General features: G+C 38.1%; 1 protein-coding gene across 7 annotated transcripts in view; it reads right to left on the reverse strand.

Moving 5' to 3' along the window:
• The window catches only part of NTM (neurotrimin), a 914,184-nt gene that overhangs the window by 278,576 nt on the left and 612,366 nt on the right, over positions 1-23,242 (reverse strand). The gene's annotated exons all lie outside the window — the stretch shown is intronic.

Genomic DNA, 23,242 nt, shown 5'->3' on the forward strand with positions numbered 1-23,242 from the left:
ACTGGCAAGTACTCTGTCCAAGAAAAACAGACTATAAATTTGAACAGAATTAACAAAAACAGCCATTTAGGCAACATGAAAATTGAGAAAAGCATACAACTGTCTGAGATGCATATATTCTTGTAAAACTGCTGAGCTTTGGTGAAGAATGTGGAGATCTGTAGAGTTCTGACCCCACCCCATGCCCAGCCAATGTGGAGGGTCTTCAGGGCAGGACAGGTCAGGAGGACTAGCTGCTCCGCTGCCACAGTTTAAGATGCCCAGTTGAGCTGGAGCTATAGGTGATGGTGTTGGTGTCGTGGGTACAAGTGACACTCTCAAAGGCTGGGAGGGAGGGCAAGTGATTCCACCAGCAGGAGGTTTTGCTCAGGGTTGGGCACGCATTATATGCATGCATGTATAGCTTAGCCTGGCAAGGCCTCGAGTCGGCTTTGTTGACTTTGAGGCTGTGAACATGTGAAGAAAGGATACGAAAGACCCTGGCAGAAGGTAAAAAGATGGATAGATTGTAAAATGGCCCAAACTTCGAATGTGCTCCCTACCCACACACAAATCTGTCAGCACAGGGCGTACTGGCTTGAGGTGTTGGAGCACAACCTCTGTTCAATCACTGGCTGACAATCTAGCTTCACAGACCCAGGGCAACCCATTAGAGACTAAGCTTAAAAAGTAAAACACGGATGTTAAAAAAAATTCTGAGAAGTGATATTGACTGCATACTGCACAGCAGAGAAAACAGATTTCACAGATTATTCTAGTCAATTTACTAAACAAAAAGAGACAAACAAAAATAGCAAAAACAACCACCTCCTCCAAGGGCAGAGGGGTAGAATGTAGGATCCAGATTTGCCACCATATTGTATCTAAAATGCCCACTTTAAAAAAATCATGAGATTATCAATAAAAATTTTTTTTTAAAAAAAGTATTTGCTTCCACACAGACTATATCTGAAAGAGACACAGGACACTGGCAACAGTAATTGCTTCCAGAAAGGGGAATTAAGGGGCTGTGGGACAGGAGTGACAAAGAAGACATTTTGCTGTTTGTCTTTTCTGTACCTTTTGAATTTGTACCATGTGAATGTATTAAACTCTCCAATGAATAAGTAAATTTTTAAAAAGAAAAAAATTATGAGATTATGACCTATGCTTACAAAAAAGCAGGCAATAGAAATTCTGAGTGTCTCCACATTTTGAGTTTAGCAGTCAAAACTACAAAGCAGCTCTTATAAGTATGTTTAAATAACTGAAGGAAACTATGTTTTTATAATTAAAGAAAAGTATGACAACAATAAATGAGACTTTCAACAAAGAAACAAAAATTACAAAGAAGAAGCAAATGCAAATTCTGGAGTACAAAGTATACAATGAGAAAATGAAAATTTCACTGGAGTACTCAACAGCAGATTTGAGATGACAGAAAAACGAATTAGTGAACTTGAAGAGATCAATATAAATTATCCAAACGAAAAACAGAGGGGAAAAACAGAAGAGAAATGAATAGAGCCTCAGTACCAACACATACATAACAGGAGTCTCAAAGGAGAGGAGAGGGAGGGAAAGGGGCAGAAAATGGATTCAAAGAAATAATTGGGAAGGCTTCCCAAAGATGATGAAAAACAAGGCAGTGAGATCACACAGTCAGTGTACTGAAAGGAAAAGAATACTGTTAACCAAGAATTCTATTTCCAGTAGAAACAAAATGATTTGAACTCTCCTTCAAATATGAAGTGAAATACAGACACTCTCAGATAAACAATTCATTGCTGGTTGACCTACCTTACAAGTAAGTAATACTAAAGAAAGTCTTACAGGATGAAAAAAAATGACCAGATGGTGACGTGAATTCACAGGAAGAAATGAGGAACACAAAAAAGGGTAACAATGTGGAATTATTCAAAAGTATTTTTCTCATTTCTTCTCTAACATCTTTACAATATAAAATTGAATAAAGAAAAAATATAATATTGTATTGCTATGTTTATAACATATATGGATATAACATATCTGACAATAATAGCACAAAAAAAGGGAGAGGAAGTAGAGTTGTAACACAGCAAATTTTCTATATTTCATCAGAATTTAGTTAACATTAATCTAAAGTATGCACTTAACCGCTGCGCCACGGAGGCAGTACACTCTTTGACATCAGTATTAAAAGGATCTTTTCGGACACCATTTCTTCTCAGAGAAGGGAAACAATAGAAAGATTAAACAAATGGGACTTCATCAGACTAAAGAGCTTCTTCAAGGCAAATGAAAACAGGATTGAAACAAAAAAACAACCCACTAACTGGGAAAAAATATTTGCAAGTCATATATCTGACAAAGGCTTAATATCCATAATATATAAAGAACTCTCACAACTCAACAAAAAATCAAACAACTCAATCAAAAAATGGGCTGGAGACATGAACAGACATTTCTCCAAAGAAGATATACGGATGGCCAATAGGCACATGAAAAGATGCTCATTATCGCTGATAATCAGGGAAATGCAAATCAAACTACACTAAGATATTACCTTACACCCATTAGAATGACAAAAATATCTAAAACTAATAGTAACAAATGTTATAGAGATTGTGGAGAAAAAGGAACCCTCATACACTGCTGGTGGGAATGCAAACTGGTGCAGCCACTATGGAAAACAGTATGGAGATTCCTCAAAAAATTAAAAATAGAACTACCATACGATCCAGCTATCCCACTACTGGGGATCTATCCAAAGAGCTTGAAGTCAATCCCAAAAGTCCTATGTACCCCAATGTTCATTGCAGCATTATTTACAATGGCCAAGACATGGAAACAACCTAAGTGCCCATCAACAGATGAATGGATAAAGAAGATGTGGTACATATATACAATGGAATACTACTCAGCTGCAAAACAGAATAAAATCATTCCATTTGCAATAACATGGATGGACCTTAAGGGAATTATGTTAAGTGAAATAAGCCAGCGACAGAAGGATAATCTGCATATGACTCCACTCATATGAGGAATTTAAAAATGTGGACTAAGAGAACAGTTTAGTGGATACCAGGGGAAAGGTGGGGTGGGGGGTGAGCACAAAGGGTGAAGTGGTGCACCTACAACACGAATGAAAAACATTAATGTACAACTGAAATTTCACAAGATTGTAACCTATCATTAACTCAATTAAAAAAACATTAATCTAAAGTAGATGGTGATAAGCTACATTGTAGTATATATATATATATGTATATATATATACACATACATATATATGTAGTATTTACCATATATATAGTAAAATCATTAGAGCAACCAATAAAATATAACTCAAATATATAGATAAAATGTCAATAGAAGAATTTAAAATAATACACTAAAAATATTTATTTAACACAAAAAAGTCAATCTAAAAGAAGCAGAAGAACTTAAAGACAGGAATCATACATAAAACAAATAACAAATGTCAAATGTCAATCCAACCAAATAATAAAAATAATTATCATTAAATCTGAACAGTATAAATATCCCAATCAAAAGGCAGAGATGATCAGATTGGATAAAAATCTAAGATCCAATTATAAGCTATCTAAAAGAGATACACCTTAAGTTCAAAACTACAAATAGGTTGAAAGTAAAAGGTTGAAAATATATACCAGTTAAACAGTAACCATAAGAAAGAAAACATCCAGATTGGAAATAATATCACATGAAATAGACTTTAAGATGAGAAATATTATCAAAGACAAAGACAGACATTTCATGATGAAGTTCATATACGACATATTTCATAAAAGTTCACGTATCAGAAGGATATAAAACTTGCAGATGTATAAAGCACCTAAAAACACTCAAAATACAGCAAGCAAAAACTGACAAAATTGCAAGAAAAAAAAGACTAATGAATATCTAAAGCTGGAGATTTCAGTACTACTCTCAACAATTGCTATAACAACCAGAAGACTTGAAGCCACACTGCCAGCCGATTGGACCTCACTGATTTATCCAGACGACTTCCGCCCATGTCTGTAGCACGCAGATCTAATTCAAATGTACACGGAACACTCTCTAGGACTGAACATATGGTAGACCAAAGTAAGTGACAACATTTAAAAGGATTGAATCATGGAAAGCATGTTCTCAATAATGAGAAAATTAAATTATAAACCAATAACAGAAAGAAATCTGGGAAGTCCCCAGATCTTTGGAAATTTAAAAATACACATAAATAATGCATTGGTCAAAGAAGATGGTATAAAAAATTAGAAAATAATTTGAGCTGAATGAAAATGAAAACACAACATATCAAAACTTATGAGATGCAGCAAAAGCAGTGTTAGGAGGAAACTTACAGCTATACACACCAGTGTTACAAAGGAAGAAGAGTCTCAAATCAATAACTTAAGTTTCCACTTTAAGAAAATAGAAAAGAAAAAAATAAATAGAAATCAAACAGAAGAAGAGAAATAATAATGATTTGAGGGGAAACTAATAAAATAGAATGAGAAAAAACAACAAAGAGAGCCAATGAGACAAAAATTAGTTTTTTGAAAGAGCAACAAAATTGACAATTCTTTAGAGTACTGAAGAAAAAAGAGAGAAGAAAAAAACCATCAAAATTGAATAACAGGACATGATCCTACAGATGCTAAGATTATATGACTACAAACACACTAGAAGGAAATATTAACAATTTATGACAACAAATTAGACAGTTTAGATGTGATAGACAAATTGCTAGAAAGACACAAGTTACTAAAATGACTCAAGAAGAAAGAGAAAATTTGAATAGAACTAAATCAAACAATTAAATTAATAATTAAAAAGTCTCCACAAAGAAAATCCAGACCTATGTGATTTCACAGGTGAATTCTATCAAATAATTTTTAAAAGAGAAATATTAAACCTCACAAACTCTTGCAAAATATACAGAAAGGTGGAGCACTTCCCAACTCATTCTATGAGGCCAGTATTACTAGATACAAAACCAGAAAAAGAAATCACAAGAAAAATAACCCAAACTACAGACAAATATCCCTCATGACCACAGATGCAAACTTTCAAAGAAAGTATTAGTAAGCTGAATCTAGCAATGTATACAGAGCATTTTACATCAGCGCCAACTGGGACTTACCACAGGAGTGATACCTTGATTTAGTATCTGGAAATCAATTAATCAAACACACCATGTAATAGAATAAAAGAAAAGCCGCATGATCATCTCAATAGATGAAGCAAAACATTTGATAAAATTCAACACTATTTTGTGATAGAAACTCTCAACCAATATGATTAGAAAGAAAGATCCTCAGCCTGAGAAAAGCATCTTTGAAAAATCCACAGCTCATCATACAATAATGATAAAAGACTGAATGATGCTTTCCCCCAAGATCAGGAAAGAGGCAAGAAAATCCAATTTTTTTTACACTTGTATTTATATTTTTAATTTATATTTTTGTGTTAATAAAGTTTCCATTTCACTTAGGTAAACAGCCAGGAGTAGGATTGCTGAGTTATATGGTAAGTAAACATTTAATCTTATAAGAAACTGCCAAGATGTGTTCCAAAGTGGCTGTACCATTTTGCATTCTTTTTTTTATTGTGATCATATTTTGTAACATTGTGAAATTTCAGTTGTACATTAATATTTGTCAGACACCATATAAATGCCCCTTCACCTCTTGTGCCCACCCTCCACCCCTCTTCCCCCTGGTAACCACTAAATTGTCCTCTTTGTCAGTAAGTTTGTTTATATTCCACCTATGAGTGACATCAAACGGCATGTTTCTTTCTCTGTCTGACCTATTTCGCTTAACATAACGCCCTCAATGTCCATCCATGTGGTTGCAAACAGGACGATTGTGTCTTTTCTTTTGGCTGAGTAGTATTCCATTGTGTGTGTGTGTGTGTGTGTGTGTGTGTGTGTGTGTACCACATCTTCTTTATCCAATGTCGATGGGCACTTGGATTGCTTCCACATCTTGGCTATTGTGAATAACGCCGAAATGAACATAGGGGTGCCTAAGTTTCTTTGTATTGTTGATTTCAAATTCTTTGGATAAATACTCAGTAGTGGGAGAACTGGATCATATGGTATTTCTATTTTTAATTTTTTGAGAAATCTTCATACTGTTTTCCACAGTGGCTGCACCAGTTTGCATTCCCACTAGCAGTGTACAAGGGTTCCCTTTTCTCCACACCCTCTCCCACATTTGTGCAAAATGATATCTAACTGTAGTTTCAATTTGCATTTCCCTGATGATTAGTGATGCTCAGAATCTTTTCATGTGCCTATTGTCCATCTGTATATCTTCTTTAGAAAACTGTCTGTCATATCCTCTGCCCACTTTTTGATTGGGTTCTTTTTTTTTGTAGTTCATTTGTGTGAGTTCTTTATATATTATGGAGATTAACTGCTTATTAGATATGTGATTTGCAAATATTTTCTCCCAGTTGGTGTGTTGTTTGTTCATTTTGATTGCGGTTTCCTTTGCTTTCCAGAAGCTCTTTAGTCTGATGAAGTCCCATTTGTTTATTTTTTCTTTTGTTTCCCTTGACTGAGTAGACATGGTATTTGAAAAAGATCCTCTTAAGTCTGATGTCAAAGAGTGCACTACCTATATTTTCTTCCAGAAGTTTTATGGTTTCAGGTCTTACCTTCAAGTCTTTGGTCCATTTTGAGTCTGTTTTTGTGTATGCAGAAAGATAGTGGTCTACTCTCATTCTTTTGCATGTGGCTGTCCAGTTTTCCCAGCACACTTTATTGAAGAGGCTTTCCTTTCTCCATTGTACGTTCTTGGTTCCTTTGTCAAAGATTATCTTTCTGTAAATGTGTGGTTTTATTTCTGGGCTTTCAGTCCGTTCCATTGATCTGTGTGCCTGTTTTTGTACCACTACCGTGCTGTTTTAATTACTACAGCTTTGTAACACATTTTGAAGTCAGGGATTGTGATGCCAACAGTTTTGTTCTTGTTTCTCAGGATTGCTATGTCTATTCAGGGTCTTCTGTCGCCCCATATGAATTTTAAGATTCTTTGTTCTATTTCTGTGAAGAATGTTTTTGGGATTCTGACTGGGATTGCAGTGAATCTGTAGATTGCTTTAGGTAGTATGGACATTTTAACTACGTTTATTCTTCCAATCCATGTGCATGGAATGTCTTTCCAATTCTTCATGTCATCATCAATTTCTTTTAGTAATGTTTTACACAAAGTTCCCTTGTGTAGGTCTTTCACTTCCTTGGTTAAATTTATTCCTAGATATTTTATTATTTTTTGTTGTGATTGTAAATGGGATTGTATTCTTGAGTTCTTGTTCTGTTAGTTCATTATTAGAGGATAGAAATGACACTGAGTTTTGTAAGTTGACTTTGTACTCTTAAACTTTGCTGTAGTTGTTGATTATTGCTAATAGTTTTCCAATGGATTCTTTAGGATTTTCTAAATATAAAATCATGTCATCTGCAAACACTGCAAGTTTCACTTCTTCATTGCCTATTTGGAATCCTTTTATTTCTTTTTTTTGCCTAATTGCTCTGGCCAAAACCTCTAGTACTATGTTGAATAAGAGTGGTGAGAATGGGCACCCTTGTCTTGTTTCTGTTCTCAGAGGGATGGCTTTCAGTTTGTCCCCATTGAGTATGATGTTGGCTATGGGTTTGTCATATATGGCCTTTATCATGTTGAGGTACTTTCCTTCTATACCCATTTTATTGAGAGTTTTTATTGTGCGTGGATGTTGGGTCTTGACAAATGCTTTCTCTGCATCTATGGAGATTATCATGTGGTTTTTCTTCCTCATTTTGTTAATGTGATGTATCACATTGATTGATTTGTGGATGTTGAACCATCCCTGTGTCCTTGGTATGAATCCCAGTTGATCATGGTGTATAATATTTTTAACATATTGCTGTATTCACTTTGCCAATATTTTGTTGAGGATTTTTGCATCTAATTTCATCAGCAATATTGGCCTGTAATTTTCCTGCTTTGTGTTGTCCTTGTCTGGCTTTTGTAGCAGGGTGATGTTGACTTCATAGAATGTGTTAGGAATGTTTCCATCTTCCTTAATTTTTTGTAATAGTGTGAGAAGAACAGGTAATAAATCTTCTTTGAATGTTTGGTAGAATTCTCCAGAGAAGCCATCTAGTCCTGGACTTTTACTTTTGGGGAGGTTTTTTATTACTATTTCAATCTCTTTACTTATGATTGGTCTATTCAGTTTCTCTATTTCTTCTTGATTCTGTTTTGGGAGGTTGTAAGAGTCTAAGAATTTATCCCTTTCTTCTAGATTGTCCAATTTGTTGGCATGAGAAAATCCAATTTTGATACTTCTATTCAACACTGTACCAGAAGTTCTACTCGGTGCAAAGAGAGAGAGAAAAAAAGAAAGAAATGAAAGACATCTAGATTGAAAATGAAGAAATGAAACTGTCTTTATTCTCAGGTGATATAATCCTGGATGTGAAAGATTCTAGAGTTCACAAAGAAACTATTAGAACTAATAAACAATTTTTCCAGGTTGCAGGAAATAGCATCAATAATCAAAAATGAATTGTATTTCTGTATACTAAGAAAAAATAAGCCATACACGAAATTAAGACAACAATTCCATTCGCAGTAGTATAAAAAAGAATCAAATACTTAGGAATAAATGTCTATATGGAAAACTATAAAACAGTGTGTAAAGAAATTAAAACACATCTAAATAAATGGAGAGACATTCCATGTTCATGGATTTGAAGACTCAATGTTGTCAAAATGGCAATTCTCCCCAAATTGATCTATAAATTCAATGCAATCCCTATCAGAATCTCAGCAGGCTGGTGTACATTGACAATCTGTTTCTAAACTATATATGGAAATGCAAAAGATGTAGAAAAGCAAAAACAATTTTGAAAAAGAAGATCAAAGTTGGAGGACTTATATTACCTGATTTGAAACTTACTATAAAGTCACAATAATCAACAATGTGTAGTATTTGGGCAAGGATGGGCATTTAGATCACTGGAATAAAATTGAGATTCCAGAAATAAATCTCATTCACAGGAAGAAAAAAAAAAAAAAGAAAAGCCATAAGTTCCTTTATGGTCAATTGAATTTTGACAAAAGTGATAAGACAATTTAATGAGAGAAAGATAGTATTTTCAACACACAAAGCTAGAATAGTTGAATATATGTATGAATAAAAATGAATTTAAGTCCTGAACTCATATCATACTCAGAAAATAACTATAATTGGATCACAGATCTAAATGTAAGAACTAAAACACCATGATACTTCTAGAAGAAAATACAGGAGAAACTCTTCTTGACCAAGGATTGGCAAAAAGTTCTTAGATTCAACAGCAAAAGAATGATATATACAGGGGAAAAAAAGATAAATTGGGCTTCATTAAAATTAAAAATTATTGTTTTTAAGAAATATCATTAAGGAAATGAAAAGACAAGCCCGAGACAGGGAGAAAATATTTGCAAATATACATCTAATAAAGGACGTGTATCCAGAATATACAAAGAAGTCTTACAACTAAATGAGAATAAAAATAACACGATTAAGAAATTGCCAAAATATTTGAATAGACATTTCACCCAAGAAGATTTACAAAGAGTAATGAGCCATGAAAAGATGTTCAACATCATTAGTCATTAAGGAAATTAAAATTAAAACCACAAGGAGATCCCCTTGTGGTTTCTACATCCCTTAGGATCGCTATAAGAGAGACAAAAACAAGTGTTGACGAGGATGTGGAGAAGATGGAGAACTTAGAAATTGTTGGTGGAAATGTAAAATGTTACAACCACTTTGGAGAAACGGTCGGCAGTTTCTTTTAAGGTTAAAAATAAACTTACTATATGACCCAGTGATTCCACTCCTAGGAATCTCTACAAGAGAAATGAAAACATATGTTCACATAAAGACATGGAGGTGAATGTTCATAGCAGCATTATTCATAATATCTCAAATCTGGAAACTATCTAAATTTCTAACAACTTGTAAATGAATAAACAAAATGTGTCACATCTTTACAAGAAAATACTATTAAGAAATACAAAGGAATGAATTACTGATACATGCTACAACATGGAAAAACCTCAAACACATTATGAAAGAAGCCAAATGTAAAAACTACATATTGTATAATTCCATTTATATGAAGTATTCAGAAAAGGAAAATCTGTATATACAGAAAGCAGATCAATGGTTGCCTAGAGCTGGGGGGGGGGGGTAAAAGTGATGATTAATTGCAAATAAGCACAAAGGAACTTTCTGGAGTGATGGAAACATTCTAAAACTGACACTAGATTGTGGTGATGGTTACACACCTCTATAAATTTACTTTGAATTTTACACTAACATGGGTGAATTTTATAGTATGTAAATTATACCTTAACAAAGCTATCAAAAGCAAACAACAACAGGAAAAAAAAACAACAGTGAACAGAACTCTTCATTCAGCTCTATCCTAAAGTCAGATATTCACAGTTCCACTCTTTTCTCAGTGGAGGAGATGATGCTGTTCCTGTTCGAGACTACTGCCATCACCCTTTTTCTAGATCCCATTTATTCCCAACTCCATTTGTTTCTCCAAGTTCTCCACTAGCTGCTTCTTTTTACCACTAAGTTCCTTAAAATAATACTTCTCCTTCCACAGTCAGCTCCAGTGGAGCTCCCTTCTCTACCACGACGAAGCCTGCACTCAACTATGGCAGTCTAAATACAGCAGCTGATAGATCATGGTTTACAGTTCTTCTTTCAAAGACCTCTTTTTAAAAATATTTCCTTTTAGGTTCCTTGATATCACTCTCTCCAGGTTTTTCTCTGACTTCTCTGGAAACTCCTCAAAACCACTGTTTAGATAACTTCTCTGAATCTTACTTAAATCTTTGTGATACCCTTCCTTGTTCTATTCTCTATTGACTTTATACATTGCTCCTTTGTGAAAAGCTTCACCTTGACCTACGCATCTACCAATGACTCCAAAATTGGTTCTCTTTCAGGTGACCCTCCCTTCTGCTCTCTGAATAACACTAATTGGACATCTCATAAGCACCCCAAACACAGTAGATCCAACATTAAATTCCACATTCTACCTCACGAGTTTCTTTCTCCTCCTTCTGTCTTCCCTAAGCCTTTCCAAATAGTACCTAAGCAAGAACTCTGGAAGTTATCCAACAGTTCTTTCTCTCCTCACTCTTATGCTGCACTGTTCATAAGTCCTATCCTATCATTTCTAGGTTTTTATTCTATCTTTTCCTTTCCTCCTCCCTCTGATACTGTTTTAATCTGTTCTATTACTGCATCATTTTAGCATTTTTGGTATACCCTTAAAATAGTCATTTTGGATCCTCCTTTTTTAAATGAATGAATGAATCATTCAATTAATCAAAAGAAGAGGAAGAAAAAATAATTCAAAATTCTAAGCAAATATGCTATAATTTTGGCAAATAAGGTCCTATATGTGCTTCAACAATTATAAAGGCCCTGGTTAGAACTAGTTAAAGAGAAAAAATATTTAGAGGCATCCTCTGTCTTCTTTATGTTTTCTTCTTTAGCCTTCTATCTAACCCTCTAAAAAACTCATTATTTCAGACTATGCTAATTTAAAATTCTCAATAATCTGGATATGGGCTGGGTTTAAGTCCACTTTTGCATTTATGCAAAAAGCATTGATTAATTACAGTGGGAATGACAAGACAGCTACTTGACAACGTTTTGTTAGCCATTAATTAACTTTACTTTATAGTCTTGAAAGTAATAAAACTGAATTTCTTTTAAAAGGCTTTATAATTAGTCTGAACCACACAATTTAGCACTTAATTATACACCATCTTCTATTGTCCTCTAATTCCTTCCTTTCTTCCTCTCTCTCTCCTTCCTTCCCCGACTTCATCTTCCACATACGTGCACAGAGTAACTACACTGCATCAACGGTTCTAGTCACTCTTGAAGAGTACAAATGAATCAAAGGGCATCAGTTCTGCCCTCCAGGAGCTCCCTGTGCAGGGAGGAAGATGAAATCAGTACATAAATGACTATTTTATATAGACGAAAGTGATTAATTATATCAAGCGGTTTTAGATAGAAATCTAAAGTGCCGTGAGAATTCCCATGAAAGAAGTGATTACTTCCAAACTGATGGAGAACAGGGCTTGGGGATAAGGGAGGACACTTGTAGAGATGCGGGATGGGGAGAGGCAGTACATGCTTGGGAATGACCCGCACAGAGGCAGAAAAAGGCAAGGCACATACGGAAACCACGTGATGCCCTGAAGGAACGTGCACTCTGGACTCAGAGGGTCAGGGTGGGAGCAGTGCCACTGCCACCTCCTGGCTGTGGGACCTTGGCCAGGTTACTTATACTGTCTGAATCTTAGTCTTCTCAACTTTAAAATGCATAATTTCTTGGTCATAGTATTATTATCAGAATTAATTGGGATAATGCTTACAAAGCTCAGGCATATTGTAGGTAATAAAAATGTAAATCACAAATGCAAATATCTTTTTCTTACAAGAAAAAAGAACATGTTAGGTATAAACACCCCTGCTGATAAATAGCAGGACAGACATTTACTGATCACTCCTCCAGTTCGTGGTGAGGCACAGATTTGATCTCCCGCCATCGTCTATTCTGCATTTCTTAACAGAGAGGCCTGATGATCCCCTTCATTCTGAAGCACTGCTAGAATTCACATCACTTCAAAGAGAGGCTGGCTTACTAAAATGCATTTATTTATATTTCAGGAAAATGTTAGGAACACTGCAAAAAACTCGTCTCAAGGAGTTCCTCATCTTGATTTATTTTGTCTTATAAAGTATGAGTTTTCACCGGAGGTGGCTTCACTCAGATCTTCACATAATTATGAAAGAAATTTTACAAATAATAGAACTAATTGCTATGGCGGATGCCAATCATCTAAGAACTGGTTCCATGCTTGCTCAGGCTTATAACTAAACATGTTTACAAACAACTCACAGCCACACATGGTGGTAATGCCCATAGGAAATACACAAGGATGAGGTTGCGTCCTATTACAGAAAGAAGCTCAAGAGAGCTTAGAGATTATATATAGAAATATAACTGAGACGAAGAGAAGTCTAAGTGTCTTATCTAAGAGCTGAGGATATAACCTGACTCATCTGGCATCAAGTAAATCATACTTTCATCAGGGAAATCTTAAGAGGGATAGCATGTGGCTGGGCCTTGAGAAAACTGTACAATTTTGATAGTGAAAATAAAGGGTGGCAAAGGTTAACAGGGAGACAAAAGGATACTGGGAACATCGTGAGCTGGAGAAATCTGAGTCCCTTCAATGATAGCTAGTAATATCATTCAGTTACCATGAAGGGTTCCTGTGGGAGTCTGTTGTCAGATAACACATAAAGAAGTAGAGGTGGGTAATGTAACAGAGACTCTCAGATGCCCGGATCAGACAGGAATGGCCATTGAAGGGAAAATTCCTTAAAGTTTGTTCAAGGAGACTATTGACATGATCAAGGCACTTTTTTAGCACAAAGAAGTATTTCCGAATACAGAACAGATGGGAGGCTTGAGATGGGAATGAAGAAACCAGTTAGAAGGCCATTCTAGTAGTCTAAGTACGTGTCAAGTCATTGGGAAGAGCAGCAGGGGATTCTGAAGAAAATCAACCTTTGTACTGAAGTAGTTATCCCCACAACTTGATATCTAGATCCCTAAGCAGGTGGTCAAACCACAGAGGAACAGAATCCTTACGCTCATCCTCCTTCGATAGCCCAGTAACCAGGTGAGCTGAAAGTCTGGGACTGCTGCTATATCACACATTAGTTGAATTTCAAATGCTCAGTTGTGTGATCAATGTTTTCTAGGAAGAAGTCATTTCTGAAACATTTAGATCCAAATAGATATGTAGTACAAAGCTAACATGAAGTAAAAAGCTGATTAGGTATCATGTGAAAGCCATGGTGAGGATAAGCATTTGGATTTTCTAAAAGTTCAAGAATTATCTTTATGGGCATCTACAATCTGCTGTCTGACTTAAGAAATCGGACTGTCCCTTTTCTTCACTGTTGCTGTGCAGAATAGGTACAGTGTGCATGTGATCAGCTCAGTGACCTTCTGCAACCCCTTGAACCACACGGTCAGCAGCGAACACAGAAGAAAGAGCCAACCCTCTCTTCAGGGCGAGTTCCTTAAACATCAAAACACGCCCTCCCTGCTCCATCCTTCTGCTCCTCTGAGAACTGGAGTCACAATCACCTTCCAACAAAACTGAAAAGGCAAAACACACCGATGACAGATTTTTTTAATCACAAATGTAATAACCCATCACGTCTCATGAAAAAGAAAGAGGGCAACAGGGAGGCAATTTGGTCCAGGAGTTTAATAAAAGCATGTTTTCCTCATTAGGAATCTCATAATGCCGTCTTCAAAGGGCCGTATGCAAAACATAGCTCCGGAAGACAAGGACTCAGATTCAGGGCTCCAAAGACATCACCGAGGGCTCGCGTTCCATTCTCCCAATATCAGAACGCTCCAGAGCTGCCTGGAGAGCACGGCACAACACTGGACTGGGCACTGCCTCTGTGCCAGAAAGCGTCTCTCTTTCCACATGGCTTTCTGCAATAGCTTTTTATTCTCCTTCTCTGCTCACACAATTTCTCTTAGCCACCATCTTTGTTTTACACCAGCACACGCATATACATCTGACAGACACTTCCGTGGGATTTGCTGTTCCAATCCCAAGCTGTACCTGTGTTTAAAGACAACCAGGGACACAGTGAGGAGTAGGTCAGTGAAAGTCAGGGAAAATTAGGACACTTCCCTGGGCAGCAGGAATTAACTTGCAGGACCATTGCAGGCACAGGCGTATTTCAGGAGAGCACACTGTGTGCTTAAAAATGCTTTAAAAAACCAAGCTTTCAATTGCAGCTTTTCCTAACAAAAGACAGGGGGACTTCACCAGAGGTAAAGCTTCCAGACTGATGGGCAGAGGGAGGGCTGAGCAATAAGACAGCAGGATGCAGAGCAAGTGCAGGCCACCTTCCCACCGCGCTGATGTAGTGTCTGTCTGCCTTTCTTTCACCGTGTGGATTTCCACCTTGGTGTCCCGCTGGTGAATTCTCTCCAGTTATAAAACACTTTGTTACTTTCATTCGCTCTTAATTAAAAAGGGAAAAGAATCTCCTAGGGCTCTGACAACAGGAAAAAAACAAGGAAAGAAAGAAAAGAAAAGGAAAAGGGAAAGAAAAGAAAGAAAAGGGAGAGCGCTTTGAGTTGTTGAAATCAAATGAATAGAGAACCTGATGTGGTAAGATAGAAAGGATAAAAAAAGAAGATGGAATCATTGAACATGGTTTTAATCTTTCTGAGCAATGTGGATTCTGTCAAATAGACATGTTTTTCGGGGCAATTGGGGGGGCATTTGTAATGTTGGGAGGAAAGGCAAACAACATACAGAGAGAGGCTCCTTACCCCTCAGTACTCACATCTAGTTTTCATTCTCCATACTCTGTGTGCTACCATGATGGTTCATTATCTATGCGAACATTTATAAAAGCCCTATCATGGACTCGACACTATACTAACACTTTAACATTTAGGATCTGAGGAAAAAATAAATATACAGTCAACAACATTGATAGTTTTAATTTCCTGAGTCCTATCAGAGGTCAGCTATAATATTAAGTACTTGACATTCATGGGATCTTGATCCATACAACAGTCCTGCAAGGACGGATAATGACATTCTGCATACGGACAGAAAACTGAGGCTCAGAAATACTATAATAATGACAAAATTTAAAAAATATATAAACCTTGCCCAAAGAGATCCATCCAACAAGTGGCAGAGTTGCAATTTAATCTCCCGTCTGTCCTTGACCACAGTGCACGCTCTCTCACTATTACATGGCTCCACACAGTGGAGTCAAGGCAGAGTGGGCAAAGCAAATCTAAGCCCAGTGGCCTCTTTATTCACACTCAGTACATTCAGACGTGTCCTCTTGTTTCTCCTCACTGAGGGTCTTAACCGAGGGCTTGGTGGATTCTCCCCAGGTGCCTCATGCCGACAATTTCCTCATGCCATCCTCTATAATCTAAATTTGGTCCACTCCATGCTTTCTTGTCTCCTCCTCATGTTCCTTACCTCCTTTGACCTCCTGTATATCAAATCTAACCCCACCACCTAGCTTGAACCCACCTTCTCCAGCTGCAGAGCTTTTCAGTTAAAAGCTCATACTGAGTTGTCCCCCAGCTCTGCCCGCATCATGACGTGAAGCTCTGTGCTTCAGCTGACCTGAGAGGACAGTTCAGCTCCGCTGGACTCTATGTTTGACAGAATGCATCATGATGGGCCTCAAACTCCTAAAACCTGAGACACACACACAAAAACAAAATTTGCAAAGCAAATGCAAATCAGGGTAGATGATTATTCCTTCACAAAAGGATTCACCATAGACTTCCTTAAATAGTAGGCTCCTCTGATGCATTTATGATATGACTTGATTTTTTCCCCAGGGATATATTCTTTGCATAAATAAAGCAAAGCAGACTGCAATGAAAAGGATTATCAGAAATATTTGACTGGAGAACTAACATTTTGGGCCTATTCATTTAGCCCTCAGCTGTTGCCAGGCCCCAGATCACTTGTTGTGTTCCTAGTGTTTAGCGGGAGTTAGACCCTACCGACTCTCCTAGTGGTCCTCTGCTGCTCAGAGCCTGGCTTTGGGTGTCAGTCTTATCTGTGTTCACAAGTGATCCTGGTATGAACTGCCACTATTATTTTATTTCCATTTCACCCTGCAGAAAGCTGAGCATCAAAAGTAAGCAGCCACTGTAGAGAGCCAGGCTTCAATTCCTGATTATTTTCGCATTAGAATCAGAGTCTGTAACAGCCAGGCTATGTTAGCTTATGCTGAAATAACAAACAATTTGAAAGTCTCAGTCACTTAAAACAATAAAAGTTTATTTGTCTCTCCCTCTAGATGCTCATCACAGTTTAGCCTGCAGGAGGATGCCCAGGGGCTCTTTTCATCCAGTCACTCAGGGACCCAGGCTGATGGACCAGTCACAACCTTTAAAGCTATTGGTTGTCATAAGAGAGGGAAAGTGCTCTAGAGGGCTTTCTACTGGAAATAAAATGTGTAACCCACTCACCAAGTGATGCTTGTCTCTTCTAGTTGCCTCTCACTGGCCAGAAGTAGTCACATGCTCTCCCCCAACAAAAGAAGGAAGTAGAATCCTACCAAAGGAAGTGCTTAGGATTCAGAGAGTGCAAAATATTCAGCGAGTAGCACCAACAATTGCCCAAGGCTATTCTATGACCACAGAGGACAAGCAGCTTCAGATTGGGGACCCTGGGGAATAAACGCAGGAAGGGAGTTCTAGATGACCTGGTCTACATTAGTTCTGTGGAAGAAAGAGATTCCTAGTTGTGTCCCTAAATCACTAGCCCGTTAAGCTTTGTCCCCAAAGGAAATGACTGCAGAGTTCCCCTGAATTCAGAAGAGGTGCTGCTCACACCCGCCCTGGGGGACACCTCCACAGGCGGTCTAGGTGCGAGAACCAGGTCTTCTGGGTCTTGCTGAGGTTTCCAGTCCTGAAGAGATACGTTTGTCTTATGATGGGCTTGCAATAGAGGCTTTCATGTATATCAGAGGGAAACTGTCTTCTCACATTTTCTCAACTCTTCTTGTTCTTAGAGTTTTTCCTGTTTTTTTGGGTAGACTGAAACATTTTCTACTCCCCAAATTTCTCCTCCTGCCTCTAGCCTTTTCACAAGGAAGAAAAGAAAGACAAACAAATCAAACTGTCTTTGTTAAATCAGTGGCCATTCCTCTCCTCTCAAGCTTTTTCAGCATTTGAGGTTGAGAGAGACAGATGCTAGGTCTCCCTGGGTGAAGTGGTTTGTTTTCAAGCCAGAAAAGGATTGCAAGGTAGATTTTTGTCAACTCCTACACATCCTTGAATGCTAACACCAAGCACTCTCATTAAGGCAGTTGTCAGGATGCATTAGCCAAATGGGACGAGGCTTCTGAAAGAAGGGAATACCTAATGAGAAGAGAGGAAGGAAAAGAGGCTGTTTGTGACAGGATGATAATGCAAAGATGTCTCACTTATCCGCATTCATGGGGCACAGATGAACACTAATAACTGAAATACACAGATGTGGTTAAAATCCTTTATTTTTTATTTCGTCAAAAATATTTATTATTTGTTTAATGTTGTTTTAAAAATGCTAATAAAAGGAAGCATTCTCTTTAGGGAAACAAGAAGGATTTAAGTCAAAATGATAGTTTGTCTAGGTGAGCTAATAATGTAAACTACGGGACCTGCTGTGGGTCGAGGCAAGTGAAATAGATAACAGGAGGAATACAGTCTGAGCACTTTGTTCCCCTTCTGAAAGACGGAGACAGAAGGCAAAGGAATATGAAAACAACAAAACACAGTGAGCACACTGGTGTAGAAAATAAGAATAGAAAAGGAGGAAAGAAGCTTCTTTGAATCCCCACTATATGTAAGGAGTATTGCACTTTATTATCTCTTTAATACACACAAGAAATGTCTGAGATATCATTCATATATCCTTTCCTTCCAACATTCATTCATTCACTCATTCATTCATTCAATCTAAAACAATTAACTAGGTTTCTATTCCCTGCCTGGCACTATGCAAGAGCTGATAAAAAGAGAGAACAGAGATACTGCCCTTAAGTTGTTTACCATCTAGGGAGGAGATGGGTTAGAACAAATAACCACAGGATGAGAAAATTGAGACTCAGAGAGAATGTGTCTTGCCAAAGGCTTTGTAGATGTTAATTGGCCAAGAGAAGATTCAATCTCAGACCTTTCTGACACCATCTAAACCCGAATTCCCAAATATAGCAGATTGTCAGAATCAGCTGATGAAATTCCATCCCTGCATGTGCAGAATCTCCAGGCTAGAGGCCTGGGAACTTGTATTTTTTGAAAACTCCCAAGGTGAACCTAATCTAATGACAGCTATACCAATGCTATCATTTCACAGAGTCGTCCCCTGCTTCCTTAGCACCCCCACCCCATTTCAGCCATCATCAATAGCATTTTCACATCAGAAGCAAAAGAATACTTAGATCTACTTCTCCCAAGTATCTTGTTGTCATTCTGGGTGGGAAGGGACAGAAGTAACAATTTTCAAGGATGGGTTTAGACATATGTCATCCATTCTAAATGTCACTATAAAAACTGTCTTCATTTCAGACCTTAAACTTCTCTCCATTCTGCTCAGATATTAACCAATAATGTCATTATTTAAGAGTTCCCAAGGAGAGCAGTCCTTTTATCTTACCATCCACAGCTACTTGAAAGCTGAATCAATCTCCAAGGTAGCTGGAACTTTACAGGCTCTGAATGATTGTGATCCTGCCACAGATATGCTCAAGTTCCAGCTGATACGAACCATCTGTGTGTGTGTGTGTGTGTGTGTGAAACTTCTTTAGAGCCAAAACATAGGAAGATTTCTTTTAGCCTGTTATCGAGGATACCAATCAAGGGAAATAGGTCTCCAAACTGACAATAAAGTAGCACAAAGGCAAGTGACATCGATGATGAGGGGAGGGAAGAGGGAAGAGACATCTTCCAAAGATGAATCAGAAGAGGGTGCATTCACACAGGGATCTGGCCCTAAGGAAGAAACAGAAGCTCAAAACCGCTATGTTTTCCTTAACAAATGAGAAACATTTTTGACAGATTTAATAAGATTAAAAGAAAGGAAAGGATTTGAAGTAATTCAAAATGGTGCCTGTATTTAGAATATACATACACGTATGCATTCTTAAGCATAGCTCAGCGAAGAGATGCAAGATAAAGTGGCAATCCAACTTGTCTTTTGCCACAATCATGCCCCATGTCCACCAAACCCATACAAACACATACATATTCTCTCTCCTTCCTTTCCTTCCCTCCTCTGTAATTCCCCTTGGTATAAACATTCTAAATTATTTATACCTAGATTGAAGGCATCTTTTAGTCTGACTGGGACTAGAGTAATCAAAATATAATTGTGCTAAAGATATGCTAATACATTATGCTAATGTTTAATGAAGAGGACTATGAAATCTGCAAAATGAAGGTAGGGGAGCTGGGCCATCCAGGGGCTAAGGAATGCTCAAAAAAAAGGTTACAAGAGAGCCTTGAGGTTTTAGAGAATCTGTGTGGCTGAGGGAGAACCAAATTCTAAACAGGGAACATCTCAGTGAAGCTAGCTCAGCAAGCAGTGGATCCAGGAAAGGCAACAACGGTTAAGAGCTTGCTCAGTGCAGGACTTGGTCTAAGTGCTTTTTATGTGTAAAACTCACTTCATCCTCAACTTTACGAAACTGTTACTAGTATTTCCCCCATTTTCCACGTGACTTAACTGAGGCGCAGAAAGTTTTAATAACTCATCCAAGATCACAGAGCAAGGAAGTGGCAGAACTTGGGTCCAATCTGATGCCATACAATTTAATACATAGATTGAGATTCTTGGGAAGAATCATGAGTATTAGAAGAAAAACAAGGAGGGGGCCGGCCCAGTGGCTCAGCGGTTAAGATCGCACGTTCTGTTTCTCAGCAGCCCCAGGTTGACTGGTTCGGATCCCGGGTGCGGACATGGCACCGCTTGGCAAAAGCCATGCTGTGGTAGGCGTCCCATGTATAAAGTAGAGGAAGATGGGCATGGATGTTAGCTCAGGGCCAGTCTTCCTCAGCAAAAAGAGAAGGATTGGCAGCACTTAGCTCAGGGCTAATCTTCCTCAGAAAAAAGAAAAACAAGGGAAAAAACATAAGTCTGTGCATATTAATGGTAGAAAGTTGTACAAGCAATAACCAGAAGCCTCCTAGTTTGGGGAACAAACACAAAAGCACAATTTCATTTTTCTGCATGCTGATTCAGAGTATAAACTGCACTCTCTTAGAAGTTGATATAGTAGGATTTGTCTAGGACCACTGCCACTCAAAACTCACCTTCTTATCCTCTTCACCCCAAATTTTCCCTTTTAATATCCTCCTAATTCAGTTGCTTATCGTAACCTCCTATTCCTGAATTTCCATTAAAAGATATGATATCTTGCCGTAGGAATGTTCCAGATAACTCAAGAATTATTAATTTGATGGCTTTTGTACAATAAAGGTGCCACAAACACCCTTTAAGAGAAGGGTAACGAGCACCATGTCACTTCCCTGCTCATACCTTCAGTGACTCCCTTCTGCCAATGGGGGAAGTCCAGTACCTTTTATCTGACGTTTGAAGACCCTCCACAATCTTCAGGCAACAACATCCAGTGCCAGCTACCATGCTCTTCCATCCCTGTCCTCCCAGCAGGCCTCTTGCGTTCCCTGCATTCTAATTAAGATCCGGATTTTCCTGCCATAACACCTTCAGTCACATCTTTCTATCCATCTAGAGTCCACCTTTCCAAGTCCTTCCCACCCTGCTGGGTTCAGTTTAAATTCACCTCCTCTGTGCAGGCTTCCTTGACCATCCATGTCCTCCACTTCCATAACTTGGTCCTCAAGATTACTCGACAATTACTCATGATGTATGATCTTGTCATCTCACTTTCCATTGCTGTCTGATGTGTGTGTGTGTGTGTGTGTGTGTGTGTGTGTGTGTGTTCATGTGTGTGTTGCTATTAGTCAGCTTTTTTATGTTTATGCCCTGTCTCTGCAAAAACATTGCTGAATCTTAGAAGGCTGGTACTAAGATACATCATTACATCATCTTTGTATCTCTTCATCATTGTAACTCTGCCCCACCTAGCACTACTTTGTACACAGCAGGTACTCAATAAGTATTTACTAAGTTGAAGGGACATGCAATGCCCCACACTGATATGGAAACATGTGATGCTGTTTTTTTTCTTTAGTAATATAAAATCCACGTTTTGTATCTTGCAATACTGATACCCCTCAAAATCTGATCCTTGAGTTCCTCTTCAGCCTCTTTATTGTTCAAGGCTTCTCTCACCTGGTCTTCTTCAGCAGAGAACTATGAATGCAGCAAACATGCTGTTTTATGTTTCTGGGAATTTCCTACGTTTCTTTCTCTACCTAGAATGCCTTTTCCTTATTCTTTCCTCTGGAGGAAAATCCAGATAAGATTAAACACTCCCAGAAAGTCATTGCTTACTCCTGCTTCCTCCTTATATATCACTGCATTGTCCACAATGTTTAGTAAGTAATTGATTACATTTTTCCTGCCCTATTTGTCTCTGAATTGCAAGAGGGCAGAGATTGTTTCTTATCTATCTCCATGTCCCCAGGCACCAGCACAGTACCCAGTACACAGTCTGTGCTTCGTGTGTTGAATGAGTGAATAAATGAAGGATGAAATACAGACTGAAGACCAAAGCACTTTCATAAATTTGTGAAGGAGTCTGTCATTAGCCCAGTGGAGAATGAGATAAAATTATGCCACACAATGGGATACAGAGGCACGTTAATATGAAAAATGTACTTGTACACATTCACTCGCATGCTCTCCAAGTTCAAGTCACATCCTCCTGTAATTTATTGGGTTGCTGAAATCCTCGGGGGAAAACCCTTTATGGTAAATAAACTGGAGCAACCTCCACGGGAAGGATAGCACTGGAATAATGAAAGGAGGAGCGGCAAAAACCACGCTGAAAGATGAGAGTTTGCAAAGACAGAGAGGTGGTGATACCGAAATCCTTTGCTAGCACAGAATTCCCCCTCGGTTTAACAAAAGGATGTCAGCTATGTGCCTGTCTGTGGAAGGAGGCTATTGGAACAGAGCAGTAAGCTCAGCACAGAATCGGCGTCCATGAGAAAGACACAAGAAAGGCAGGGAGGGATAGGGGGCGCTTGCCTAGCGGAGGGCCCTCTGCACCTCCATGTGGCCAATCGCTTCTCTGACACTGAAGATCTGCCGCAGTGCTCACCCACTAGACACGCAGATAGAACTCCCAGAACTGCTTTGGCTCATGGTTCCCCTGATGCCTTAAGAGAGATCTGATTAAGCCAGGGGGAGGGGAAAAAGAGGAAAAAAAAAGTCATGTTAGAAATCACTAGTACGGAGAAAGGGGAGCAGGAGAGGAAGAAGAGAGAAATCAACCGTGAAAAAGAAAAAGGGAAATATAGCCAGAGGCATATAAAGCCTGTCAAATCTCTCCAAACTGTAACAAAAGCATAGGAGAGATAGTTTCTCCCTAATGAATGCTTTGATCAGCCACAGTTGATAGAATAATTATATAAAACTAGAGCAAGACAGAAATAAGATGTGTTTTTCTCTCCCGTAGCCCGTAACCT

The sequence above is a fragment of the Equus asinus genome, chromosome 20, assembly GCF_041296235.1.
Source record: "Equus asinus isolate D_3611 breed Donkey chromosome 20, EquAss-T2T_v2, whole genome shotgun sequence".
NCBI lineage: Eukaryota > Metazoa > Chordata > Mammalia > Perissodactyla > Equidae > Equus > Equus asinus.